Source organism: Eumetopias jubatus, unplaced genomic scaffold (genome assembly GCF_037043125.1).
Source record: "Eumetopias jubatus isolate StellerSeaLion01/CBP00866 unplaced genomic scaffold, mEumJub1_p1.0 scaffold_10, whole genome shotgun sequence".
Taxonomy (NCBI): Eukaryota; Metazoa; Chordata; class Mammalia; order Carnivora; family Otariidae; genus Eumetopias; species Eumetopias jubatus.
In genome coordinates this window covers 103,292,953-103,305,571 of record NW_028274816.1, presented here as the reverse complement: position 1 = coordinate 103,305,571, position 12,619 = coordinate 103,292,953, and the positions used below count along the sequence as shown (strand labels likewise).

The 12,619-nt window shown below is 47.4% G+C and overlaps 1 pseudogene; it reads right to left on the bottom strand.

Annotated features, from left to right (window-relative positions):
- Positions 1 to 2,301: 2,301 nt before the first annotated feature.
- On the bottom strand, positions 2,302 to 2,830 carry LOC114198422 (nucleoside diphosphate kinase D, mitochondrial pseudogene; annotated as a pseudogene).
- Between the last annotated feature and the right edge of the window lie 9,789 nt (positions 2,831 to 12,619).

Below are 12,619 nucleotides of genomic sequence, written 5' to 3'. Positions count from 1 at the left end.
AAATGTTAAAAGTTCATTTATCTTTGTCAAACTTTGGCATGAGCTGAGATATCAGACCACAAAATAAGGTGGGAAGAGTGCAGGAGCAAGGAAGACTGAGCAGGAGTGTGGTGGGAGACGTGGTCAGTGTAGGTGACACTTATGGATAGTATATTTGAAAGTCCCTAAGAGAGTAAATCTTAAGAGTTCTTATCACCAGAAAAAAAATTTTTTGTATCTATGAGATGATAGATGTTAACTAATTGTGGTAATCAATTCACATTTCTAATATGTATAAGTCAAGTCATGAATGCTATGCACCTTGAACTTAACACAGGGCTGTATATCCATTATATCTCAGTAAAACCGGAAAAAATATATATATAAAAAAAGGGGAATAACTACCTACCGTTGTTATAAAGCCTACTGTAAACTCACCCCCCTGCTACCATAAGAAAGAACAGGGCAAGTCTTGAACAGGGCAAGAAAGAACAGAGATCTTTTCTGGAAGGTATGATCTGGAGAGATCCAACAGAAGGAAGCACACCCCTGAGGCCCCTGGAGGGAGCCAGATCTGCAGAATCTCAGTCCTGCCTTGCTTGCAGCTGGAGGCCTGGTCAAAGTACCCATTTCTTGGCTCTCCCCAGAGTGTTCTAGAGCTTCCAGTCCCTCTGGGCAAGTAGATCAAGTCCAAAATAGTACCTCTCATGCCTCCCTCCACCTCCAATCTCTGTTTTCTTTTACATGGGAACAATCCATTCTCATGTGGAAGCCAATGGGAGTGGGCCTCCATCAGTGCTGCGTAACTTGGTATGGGTTTAGGGGTCCAGCCAGACAGGGATACCCCAAATTTGAGAAGTGTTCTGCTTTGAACTTACCTAGAATTTTGTAATCTGAACATCTAAAGAAGAAGCTCTTTTAATTCCAGCAGATGTGTGTATTTTGTGTTGGTTGCTCAGTATTAAGAATTCTATTTGGAGGGAGGCTATCATCTTTTTAGGGCGTAGGGCCTTTGAAGGTCTTTATCAGGCCTTGGGCCACCATGAGGGAAAGGAGCAACAGGGTGAGGTAAGGAGCTGTCAGGCGGCAGGGGGAAGGAGGCAGCTCTCCAGGAGGAAGAAAAGGGAAGGAGGGACAGGCACAGACTAGCATGAGGCCTCAGGTCACCCTGACACCTGTTGCCACGGACCGGTGGTGGTTTCCTGCCACTTGTCAGGACACGCGTGCACAGAGAACACAATGGGTTTGCCTTAACAAGAAGATGCTTCCTGTTTTGCCACCTGGGTTCAGTGCCGAGAGGAAGAGTTTATGGGTCTGTGTTTCTCATGTCGCCAAACTCTGTGAGGGAAGGAGTGAGGGCAGGTGAGGGTGGGGTCTGGGGAAATGTGAAAGGAAAAGCAGGGGAGCCATTTGTCCTAGAATGGCTCAGAGAAACCTCATACCATTCTAGTCTCAGCCAGTGGGGGGAAGGGATGGTCACACTGTCCTCCTATCCCAACAGCTCCATGCCAGAGCCCCTGTGCGTGCCTGACAGTTGCCCAGAATCTCCTTGGTTTTTTTGTGTCTGGTGAGAGACTTTTGCAGTGACCTTTACCTTGGTGAGGTGGCAAGAGCGGCTGGAAACTTGGACTGAAATAGCCTCGTGGTGAAAGCAGAGGCCCGAAAAGGTGATGCTGATCTCAGGGCAAGTGATGAATGAGAAATCCCGCATTCCTGCGCCCCACCCCCCCAGATGGAGCTCACCACTGGGCCAACCCTACAAATTTCACAGTAGAGTGTGTACACTTTATTTTAATTAAGTTTAATCAATTCATTAATTTTAATTAAGTTCAATCAATTTTTAAAAGATTTTATTTATTTGAGAGAGAGAGCATGCACAAGAGTGAGAGCGCGAGAGAGCACACGAATGGGGGGGGACAAAGAGAGAGGGAGAAGCAGACTCCCCGCTGAGCAGGGAGCCCGACATGGGGCTCAATCCCAGGATCCCGGGATCATGACCTGAGTCGAAGGCAGACACTTAACCGACTGAGCCACCCAGGTGCCCCTAATTAATTTTAATTAATTAATTAAGGTGTGTGAGAGGGTAAGCTTTATTTCTACTCTCAAAACTCTTGCAACTTTGCATAAAGTCCTCATCTCTACCTCGGAGATGGCAGAAATTGTAATAAGCAATGCACCGCCATGCACAACACAGTGAATTTTAATATCCCCCCACCCCACTTTGGGTGGAGGGAGGTCACACTCTATACTTTCGGAGACACCCCAAAGGTTGTCTGGCACTTTGGTCCAGAAAGGATTTGGTGCAATTTCTTGCTGGCTTAGGATACTAAAAGGCACATAAAGTTTGGTTGCTCAACCCCTCTGTGCCGGGGTGGGGCAAAAGGTGGACAGGGAGGTGGTCTGGGACAGAGAGGCAGACCATGGGTGTGGGCTCAAGTTCTTGTCGACAAAGGTAGTTAATCCTGGCTGGCTGCTGGGGTGGCTGAGGGCCGCCTGAGTGCTCAGGCTGGGTGGATGCTGCCTTGGTGGCCTTCGTCGGCCCAATCCACCAGCTCACTGCTCTGGAACCATAGTTGGATCTCCCTCTGGGCCCCCTCCATGGAGTCGCTGGCATCGATGATGTTCTTGCTGATGTGGATGCTGAAGTCCACCCCTGATAGTGCCAGGGGCAGCCTCAGTGGAATCGGGGTGGCCTAGTCCTATCATGGCCTTTGAGGAGCAGACCGCATTGCGGCCATGGCTGCTGCTGGCCAGAGCTCATGTAGGTGATGAGGGCCGGGTAGAAGGGCTTCCTCTGCAGGTCATGGTAGTGCTTGGCAAGGACTCTGGTGCCTGCAGCATCTTCATCCCCACCAGCCTGAAGTCCCTCCTCTCAGAGCACTCGATCCCATCCCCAACAAACCACTGCTCCACCCCATTTGGCTTCACTGCAGCCAGGGTCTGCTCCCGGGTCCAGGAGGACCCTCCCGAGTTGGGGCATATGAGCAGGCTCAGGCCCGGGGCCGAGAGCCACTCCGCAGCCCAGGCTCCATGGTGCCTGGTGTGTGAGAGGGTAAGCTTTATTTCTGGCCTCTCTCTCTGACTTCCACCTGTACCCAGCCATTCTGGGCCAAATTTGAGTTCCCCCAGAGCACTGTGCACATCCATTCTTCTGGGTTCTGACAATGCTCTTCTCTCAAGGAGAGAAGGCTCTTTCTTCTCCTGTTAGACTCCAGCTCGTCATTTTAGAACCAGCTCCAGTAGCCCTCAGCTTCTGAAGAATTTGATGCCGCAAGCCCAGAGCATACCATTTATACCCAATGCCCACAGCATGCTGTTCACATTGCTGTGATAACACCTCTCAGTCTAATATTTATTAGTGCATCTTTCTCTCTCCATCAGTTACAACGAAGTGGCACCTTGTTTGTTTCTTAGATGCTTAACCCAGCACCTGGCATATTCTTGGTGCTCAGACCAGTGGGTATTAAATCAAACTAAAGTATTTTTCTGTTGATTTGACCTCAAACAGGATTCACCTAGAGCTCACGAAATAGTGGCCGCTCGTTGGTAGAGCTAGGGAGGAGATGGGCAGAGGGGGGGTACTTAATGGGCCTGTCTTGACCTAACTGCATGACCACCTGCCCCCTGCTCAACGGTTAGTGTCAGCTTTGGCTTCTGAGTAAAACTCATAGGGTCCATACTCTGGGAAGGCTCCCAGATTGCTAAGGCAGGTCCGCAATTTTTAGGATCTTACCTACAGTTTGAGGAAGGGAGGGAGCTGATACTTATTCATAGTCTGCTCCGTGCCAAACCCGGCATCACCGCATTTAATTTCCCAACAATCCTATGAGCTAAGTACTCTGGGATGCCCATTCTATAGCTGAGGAAATAGAAACTCAGAGAAGTTAAGGACTTTCCCAAAGGGGACTGATAGCCTGTAGCAGAGAGCAAGGAATGGAACTCCCCCATCCATCTCTTTCCCCTAAGCAACACTAGTTGGTAACCAGGAACCCAACTTCGTAACCGCCGAAAGCCCCGAAGTCGAACGCCTCTGAGGCCAACACACCAGCAGAAGAGGAATTCCCTTACAGACTGGGTGGCCGCGCCGGACTCACTTCTGAAGCCGTCTTCACGAGCGTTTCTGATTGGTGGAGGGTAGGTCACGTGCTCGTGTCCTAGCTTCAAGGGAGCCTGGGAGTCCGAGTTCTTGATTTCTTGGGGAAGGCAGGACCCTAAGGGAATTTCCTCCAGAAAGGCCATTCATAAGATGATGGGCATCTACGAATATGACAGATGTTCAGGACACTGACTCATCCTAAATGCCACAGAAAAAGAAGTTATTTTAGATGCCCAAAACAAATGTCTCTTTCAAATCCTGCTTCTTTCTTAAAATGTGGTTTGAAGGAAGAATTTTTATTACATAATTTTTGGGGATATAACTTACATATAGTAAAGTTCACCTAGTTTAGTGTACACATCTAGGGGTTTTTATAAATGCAGACAGATACGTAACCACTACCACAAGCAAGATCCAGTGTACAACAGTTTCATCACCCCCTATGGTTTTTGAAGCAAAGGCTTTTTAGGCAAAGAACAACAATAGCACTGAAGAGATCCTATGTGTAAATATCAACATATGCAGACAGAGAGCCTCCCCCTCCTTGGCTCCCGTCCCAGGGGTAGAGAGACAAAGATTACAGCAAAAAGACTGAAATGTTTTGAAGTATCATCTCTTTTCAAATGTCAGGTTTAGGGTTTAATGCAAGAAGATGGATGAGATTAACTGCTGTGGTTCTAGCTCACTGCATGGATTCCTGCTTAGTTTGACAGGCAAGCAACACCTTGAACAAATGCATAGCTTCGCACGGATCCGGGAGGAGGGAGGCCCGTCTCTGACCTTCTGAGTGCATTCCTCGTCAGGCAATAGTGGGTCTGTGTTCCCGCTTCTGCATCATGCTCCAGGTCACAGGATCCAGAAACCCCTGGGGTTAAGAGGTGGCCAAAGACTGGCACTGTGTAGGGGTGGTGGTGTAGACGTAGCTTAGATGTGCAGGCAGAGCAGGAGGAGGAGGAAGGGGGAGTGAACTGCGGGCCTGGGCTGGAGGGCTGGAGGGAAGTTCTCCATGGAGTCTAAGAATTCTAAATTTGAGCATGGCCTTTTAGGTCATTATAAAATATACTTTTCATTATGCAAACATAGATTCTCAGAGTAGAATAGAACTTATTTTATTTGACAGTTTATTAGCTTGACTTATAGCATAAATATCTGGGCATGTGGTATGTAGGCCTCTATTGGTTGGTGCGCTTGCCCAGGCACTGCAGATGTTCGAGGCAGGCCTAAATGAATGCATTGAGCTTCCTCAGAGATAGTTACCAAAGCTTCCTGCAGGCCAGGCTCCCTGATAGTAGCCCTGTACCCCTCTCCCAGGGAGCTGAGGGAGGAAGAGAATGAGCACACATTTTTAGATGTTAACCATGTGCTTGAATCTGACAGGAGCCCAACTACCCTGACCGCTGGGTTTATCATTGCCAATTTAAGATAAGGAAATGGAGGCTCAGTGACGTGTAAGTGCCTCCAGTGTCCAAGCTGGGATTCCAACTCAGATCTGTGGAGCTGCAGATCCTGTGGAGCATGCCCCCCTCCCCATGTTGCTACCAGGGAGTTACAACCTGCTTCTGCTTTCCTCCTTACCAGGATTTGTATGGGGCAAGGAGTCAGTCACTTAGACGGGTTGGAATGAGGCCGGTGCCACTGTTTTGCAGGGGAGGGTAGGGGGGGATCCCATATATGTTTCCAGAACCTTCTCTGGGTTGACACTATATCTGTTTCCAAGCAGAAAAAGGCAAGGTATGGGTAGCTAGGGTAAGGAGAGGGCAAACACTCAGGTAAAGGAGGTACGTGGGAATTGGCTGTGGAGCAAGGGAAAGAAAGGGAGGCGGGGAGGGTTCTGCACAAAACCTTTGGCTTTGAGTTGTTCCCGATTTCAAATCGAGGTCCCACTATGAGCTGATTGTTTGATTCTGACAGAGTCGTCTGACTACCTGAAACCTCAGTTTCAATGCCTGTGAAGGTAAGATCACTCACAGAGTTTCTTCTGAGTCTCTGGGACGATGACCCGAAGCGGAACCAGTGAGGCACCTGGCCTGGAGCAGGTTCTCCACAGAGCTCTGTTCCCCTTCTCCTTCCTCTTGTTGACTGAATCACTGAGCCCATTTTGGCATTCTGTAGATCTCTACAGCTGAGAAATCTAAAAATAAACTTGAATTATGGTGGGTTTAGCCTCGAGGTCTCTGACAAGCACTTCTGTGTAAATAGCAGAAGTGAAAAAAAAAAAAGCCATTTCATTTCTAGTATTTGAAACCCAAGTTAAAGAACTCTCATCATGTGGGCAGCTCGTAGTGGAGGGACGGGGGTGGTAAGGGCTCAGATTTGGTATTTTTTCGTGTTGTTTTTGTTTTTGTTCTGTGATGATGTGTGGGACTCTCCAGGGACGTGTCACAGGGCTCTAAGGAGAAGGGGGAGGTGAAGGTGCAGTAAGTGGGAAATTTGATTCTGTGTCTTACTGCTATAGGACAGAGCTGGGGAAAGGGGGAGTGTAGGTCAATGGGTGGAAAAGGGGATCTCACACTCAAAGGTCCTGTGGCTATCACGTCTCTCATACCTCTGGCTTCAGGTCACAATTGAGCAAGTTTCTTAATTCCTTTTTCGGTGAGCTTCTGAAGAAAGGCCATCTTTGGGGACTTGCCTTATTCCTAAAATGCCAGTATGTCTAAACTTAAAGTGGGTGGGTGTGGGGTGCCTGGGCGGCTCAGTCGGTTGAGTGTTCCGACTCTAGGTTTTGGCTCAGGTCATGATCTCAGTGTTGTGAGATTAAGCCCGGTGTTGGGCTCTGCACTCAGCAGGTGGGGAGGGAGGTCTGCTTCTCTCTCTCTCTCTCTCTCTCTCTCTCCTTCTTCCCCTCCCCCTGCTTACACACATTTTCTCTCTCTCAAATAAATAAATAAATAAATAAATAAATAAATAAATAAATCTATCTTAAAAAAAAATAAAGTGTGTGCTTGTGAGTCACAGAGACTCATGAAAAGAGAAAGCAAGAGGCTGGCTTACTTGACCATGGCCCACATTGATGGGACTCACAGGGTCTTTGTCTTATTGTTATTTTTAACAAAATGCCTTCCCACCCCTCAGATCTAATGTTCATTCTTCCTACAATCCATGTTTTATAGGCTCAGAGAGATGAAGTGGATTCCCCCACGGTCCTAAGAGAGAGAGCCAGGACTTGTACTGGCTGCCTCCTTCTTTATACAGGGCTGGCATTGGCCATCCCGAGAATGGTGTGCAAGTTGGGCTCAGGACCTGAGACCTGGAGAATCCGGGTCACCCAGACTTCTGCCCTATGACCTTGACTTCTGCAGCTCTTTTTAAAAAATGAACATAGTGACATTCTATGTCAACGTTGTCTTTTTTAAAAAAGGAGTGAGTAACCCAAGTAAAAACCTACCATACTGTGCTTGATATTGCATTGATCTAGAACTCTCTGAAGGTGACAGTGGACAACCACATGATCTCCTGTTCCCACTGCAAATAACCAGAGGGAGGGGATTTAAGTGTCAATAACAGGCTGTGGGATAGATCCAAGGGGGAGCTTCCTGATTGTAGAGGGTTGTAAGAGCCGCTGAAGAATGGCAGTGACGCCTTTCCAGTCCCTGAGCCTCCAGCACCTGTCGATGTTTGCCAAATACCATCACCCCTCCCCGCTTGCTGGTGTCTGCATTCATCCTTCTGGAGCCAGCTCAAATGCCCCCACCCCCCACACCAGACTTCCCAGCATCCCCATGAAGAATTACAAGCTTTCCTTGCCTGCTCTGCAGTGTGACTCTGGTACTTCTATTTAGCACCCATGTTGTTCGCCTTAAAGCCAAGCCCTTGAATCCCTCCCTCCCTGAGTGCTCGGAGGGCAGGGATGTATTCCATTCATCCCAATCACCAATATCTATCAGCGCTTGGCACATAGTCAGTCCTCACCAAAGGACAGCAGAACTTCACCGTGAGTTGCCTATTGGTGGTTTTTAATTGTTTTTAAATTTTGTTAAATTTGAAAACTCAATCCCCAATGCCAGCATGCATATAAAAATAAGGACTGTCATGCTCTGTTGGTAGGGATGTAAACAGGTTTGACTTTTCTGGACAGTAATTTGAATTACTTTAAATGGCCTTTTGACCATATAATTTTCTTCTATTTTCTCTTCCCTTCCCTCCCCCTCTCCTCTCCTGTCTTCTGAAGGGGTTAGTGAATGGCTTTTCATAAAGATATTGCTATTGTTATATTCCTAGCAATGTTTTTTAAACAATAGCAAAAATGGGACCAGTGTTAATATGGATTCGGGTAAATCAACTGTGGTTTATATCTATGAGAGAATACCATGTAGCCGTAACAATCGATGGTACATGAGTGTGTATTAATCAAGTAAGCAAAGTGACAAAAACCCATCACAAAATAAGAAGCATGGTATGGTTCCAATTTTAAAGAAAACATAAGGATAGGTCCATGGGAAAGTGTCTGGGAGGGTTTACATCCAAATGTTTTAACCCTTTTTTTGGGTGGTGGGATTTTAGGGGATTTTAATTTTCTTCTTTTTTATTTTTCTGAATTTCCTCAGTTTCCTCCAATGAACATGTATTACCTTCAGAACATGGAAAAACATCTTCACATGTCTTTAGTTGATCCTCTAAGTAAACTCCTTGGTCCTCAAATTCTGAAAACCGCAGAAACGAAATCAAAATATAGGCAGTTGAGGTTGGAGGTGCTGTTGGAAGTTCTCTGGGCCAAGAGGTTCTCAGACTTGGTTGCACGTTTGAGTTACCCATGGAGCCTTCAAAACTCTGCTGTTCAGTCCACACCCTATACCAATAAATCAGAATCCCCAGCGGGGGATCCGAGCACCAGAGTGTGTTACATCTGCCCAGGTGATTCCGATGCACAGCCAACTCTGAGAACCCCTGCCGTTGAGTTGCACTGTTCAACACAGCAGGCACTAGCCACATGTAGCTATTTACGTTTAATTAAAATTAAGTAAAATGAAATAAAAGTTAAAAATTAGTTCCTTAGTCACAGTAGCCACATTTTAAGTGCTCAATAGCCACATGTGGTTAGTGGCTACCATACGGGATAGCACAATTACAGAGCTACCCCTTAATTTTCAGGACAGGAGACCAGAAGGGCCTCCTTCTAGCAAGGCCTGATGCTCGTGGAAGGAGAAGGTCCCTATTCTTGCCTACTCCAGGGACTGCAGAACAGATCTGCTTGGGCCATCAATCATTGTGTGCCTAGAAAGTTCCTTCTGCTTTCTTGCATCTACCCTATCTTCCACCTCGAGTGTGGGGAAATTTTATGCCACATGTTTATTTTCAAGGGCTCGATAGGGCCAGGCCCTTCTGATCTGTTCAGCTTGGTCAGGCCAGCAGTCAAGCTGTTTACATGGAATCCAAGCGCTCAGTGGAGAGTAGAACAAGGCTGTGTTTTCCACAGCTGCTGAGAAAGGTGAGTGAGCCAAGGCAGAATAACAAAAAGCCACTTCAAAAACATACCAGAAAAAGTCAGAAAGCAGAGACAATTAGAGGTTTGAGAGACACACACTCCCCCCCCCAAAAAAAAACCCTGACAAAAGAGCAAAAACAAGTCATGGGGGAGCCTGTTGCCCTGATGGTTTCAAGACTGTCGCGGTTGCTGACTTGAGAATGGGCCTGTCCCCATGGTTCTGAGAGGGGCCGGGAGCTGAGGCTGTGAGGGCTCAGAAACTTCACCTGAGTTCTGAGAACCTTGCAGCTAGGGAGGTGGGACAGTCCCTGAGAGCTTGAGACTCTGGGAAGACAGGGGTGTGTGGAAATGGTGGGGCCAGGCTGGCTGGGGAAGAGTGTTTTAGCCCAGAGACTGGCCACCTATTAGGCAGCCAAATCCCACCTGGCCCTGGGCTTCGGAGACCTACTGCCTGGGAGGGAGAGGTCTGCATGGACATAGTTCATCGTGGAATTCGAGGCCCAAGGCCACCCAGGTCGCCATGAGGAGACCTGACATGAGGAGCCAACCACAGAGACGCCAAGACAGAAAGGGAAACCTGGTGCTCCCCTCCCTGCCCCCATTTCCCAAACTACTATATGACAGTGAAGTATATAGTGAAGGAAGCCCTGGAGTTGGAGGACTTGGGTTTCAGTCCCGGGCACTGTCACTCACTTGCTGTGTGACCTTGGGCGGGTCAGTTTACCTCTTGAACCTTAGTTCCTTGACTTGCAAATTGTAGTGTTGGCATAGACCAATGGTTCTCAGGCTGGGCTGCCTATTGGAATAACCTGATGAGTTGTAAAAAGAAATGAGATCCTAACTGTTCTGGGATATAGCCTGGCCTCAGGAATTTTCAGAGCTCCTTGGGTGATTCCAGGGTGTAGCCAAGATTGAGAACCACTGGTCTATCCAGTGTGTCTCAAGTATAACATAGGAGAGCATAGGGGCCATCTTGTTAAAATTCAGATCCTAATTTTATCGGCCTGGCATAGGGTACGAGACTCTGCATTTCTAACAAGTTCACAAGGGATGCCCATGGCCACACTTGAAGTAGCAGCAAGTCTATCTTTAATGTCCATTTCTCTCTGACTAGCAGCAACTCAGTCTGGGTTTTATTTTTGGAACTGGCATGGGTCGCATATTTCTGCCAATAGACACCATCACTTCTAAAATCTTTCTTTTCCCTCCCTCTCTCACAAGAATCACTTAAATTCTCACTTGTCATTTGAATTCTGACAGATTTGAGTCAAATTTCCCTTCGAGGGCAGAAAATGAAAGATAAAACCAGACTGTGATGTGAGTTCCAGGTGGGGTGGGGGCCGTTTTACTGGGGGGAGGGGTGGAAAGACTCCATGTAGCTGATAATAACAGGTATTGAGTCCCCACTTCTGCTGCGCACTGTTCAAGTGCTTTATACAAGTTGTCTCATTTACTCCTCATGACAACTTCATGGTAAGTACTGATAATGCCCCTGTTTACACATGAGGAAGCTGCAGCTTAATGAGAATCAAAGACTTTTCCAAGCAAGGAGCAGTCTGGGACTTGAACTCAGGTGTCTGTGTTGACTACTAGTCCACGTAGGGCAGGGGTTGAATCTGAGCTCTATGCCTGGTCAGACCTAACCAGACCCAACCAGATCCAGCTAGACCCAACCAGATTCTATCAGACTTAACCAGACTGAGCAGACCTGGCCAGACCTGACCAGACCTGACCAGATCCAACCAGACCCAACCAGACTCAACCAGACCTGGCCAGATCTGACCAGACCTGACCAGATCCAACCAGATCCAGCCTCTTGGCACCAAGTTGTTGGCAGGGAGAGGGGTGGGACGGGGTTTGCATGAGTTTAGTCTAGTCAAGCAACCTCTCCACTCACCTTCCATACCTCTCCAACCAGAAAAGGGGAGGTGGTAACAGTTTTCCACCCCAGCTGCTGGGGCCAGGCCTCAGGGCTCTTGCATGGAGTTTGGCACCTGGATTCACACTTTTCTCCACTTGGCTGTCTGTCCCTGCATAAATCTTTGCTGCCTGCATCTTTTTCTACTTGTATCATTTTCTTTTCTGCAGGGGAACAGGCAGTGTATCTAGCTTTGTGACTGTTTTATCTTCCTTTTGTAGGCTTGTCTAGGAGCCTAGAGTAAGGCTTATCCCCACCACATCTCCCAAATAGTGCCACACAGAAGCTCGTCTGAGGCTACCAAGATTGCTACAAAGTCTAAACATCTCAGATTCTACTGAGTTCTTAGCCAAAATGGTAGTCCATAGGCCAACGTAATAGTTTTTCCAATTTGACTCAACCCAATTTGTCTTACTTCCTGATATCAGGAATATGGGCCTACAGTGGGGGTAGGGGGTGAGAAAGAAAGAATGAAGATGTTCTTATTCCTTTACTAGATCTTGAGATCCTGGAGGCAACGATTTTGCCTTTTCATTTTTGTATCCCCAGTACAGAATGTGGTGCTGGCCAGACAGATGCATAATATTTGTCAGATGAGTGAATGAAGGTGCCTAGGGCAACATTCCTTCTTGCACCGAATGACTGGCAGCACTGATAGCTTGTCCTGCTTGGCAGGAGAATCAGCACAGACTGAGCTTGCAAGGTCCCCGGAACCCTGTGGGCACAGTTACTGGGAAATCTTTCTCTTTCACCACATCTGCTTGGGTTCTGCTGCAGCTCAGGAAGGTGAGGTTTCCTTACAGAGTCCCAGCCCCCGATAGGCTGGGTATGTTGTAGAATGCTAACATTGACAGCGATCAGGAGGGGCCCAGCCGGCACTATTTAGGCAGCTCCGGGATTATAGAATGTGCGAATGAGAAGACCCCTCTCTCTTTACCTTCCAAGAAGGAGGGTCATCATATTCTCAAAATTGGGTTTGGATATCTAACCTTGGAGGCTGGGATGAAAAAAGGTAGAGGGTTCAATCTACATGGAAGAGTTTTCCTCTGCAGATAGTTTTTCTCCCAACAGGAAGGAAGGAAGGAAGGAAGGAAGGAAGGAAGGAAGGAAGGAAGAAAGAAAGAAAGAAAGAAAGAAAGAAAGAAAGAAAGAAAGAAAGAAAGAAAGAAAGAAAGAAAGAAAGAAAGAAAGAAAGAAAAGAAAG